Consider the following 1,143-nt stretch of genomic DNA (forward strand, 5'->3'; position numbering starts at 1 on the left):
TTTCACTTATGGTTTATTATGCATTTTTTTGGGTTTAATTTATTTTTTTTTTTTTTTTTTTTTTTTTTATATGTTTATTTTTTTTAGATTTTTTTAAAATTGTGTATTATTAATATTTAAAAAATTAATAATCACATTTTAATGTTGCACAATTTATTTTAAAAAAAAATAAAATGACAAAAAAACAAAAATAGAGAAAGCTTTTAAATAAAAATATAAATTATAATTATAAATTATTATTTTATAAAAAACTTTTTGTATTTATTTTTTGTTATTTTTATTTTTAATATTTAACCTAATGTATTTTTAAGATTTTTTTTGTATAATTTATAATTTTGCTCATATCAAAGTTATATTTCCCTTTTATTATTTTTAAAGAAAATAACAAAAAAGTGTATATATTTTGCAAACACATTTTTATGAATAAAAAAAAAAAAAAAAAAAAAAGATATATTCAATTATTAAAGTTATTTATTTTATTTTATTTTATTTTATTCTATTTCTTATATTTCTTACATTTCTTATATTTCTTATATTTCTCATTTAGAAAATACAAATTTTATAACTCTTATGAATATTATCCTTGAAAAAGAGATAACCCAATTAAAATAATTTTTATCTATAAAGATATGTAAACCTTTTTATTTTTAAAAATTAAAATAAAATATATTTGCTATTTTATAGCAAACCTATGTAATAACTTTTGTTTTAAAAATTTTGTTCATTAAAAATTCGAATACACAAAAACAATTAAAGTGAAATATAAAAAAAAAAAAAAAAGAAAAATAAAATTCTACTAAAACAAAAAGCAAACTTCTTGTATAACAAAAGATTGTTTTATATTTATATATGTAAAATATAGGAATATAAAAAAAAAAAAGAAAAAAAGAAAATCATATTTGTAAATGTAATATATTATAAATGTTAAAATCAAGCAAATCAAAAAAAAAAAAAAAAGAAAAAAAATAGAGAAAATGAAGAAAAAAAAATTATACTGTAAAAAATTGTAAAACATAATAAAAGATAGAATAGAAGACAAACAAAAAAAGTTTTCATTTCATAAAATTGTGTTTTTATATAACAATTCTTTACAAAGCATGGTAATTTTATACAAAAAAAAAAAAAAAAAAAAAAAAAAAAAAG

The sequence above is a fragment of the Plasmodium gallinaceum genome (genome assembly GCF_900005855.1).
Source record: "Plasmodium gallinaceum strain 8A genome assembly, contig: PGAL8A_v1_65, whole genome shotgun sequence".
In the NCBI taxonomy this organism is placed as follows: Eukaryota; Apicomplexa; class Aconoidasida; order Haemosporida; family Plasmodiidae; genus Plasmodium; species Plasmodium gallinaceum.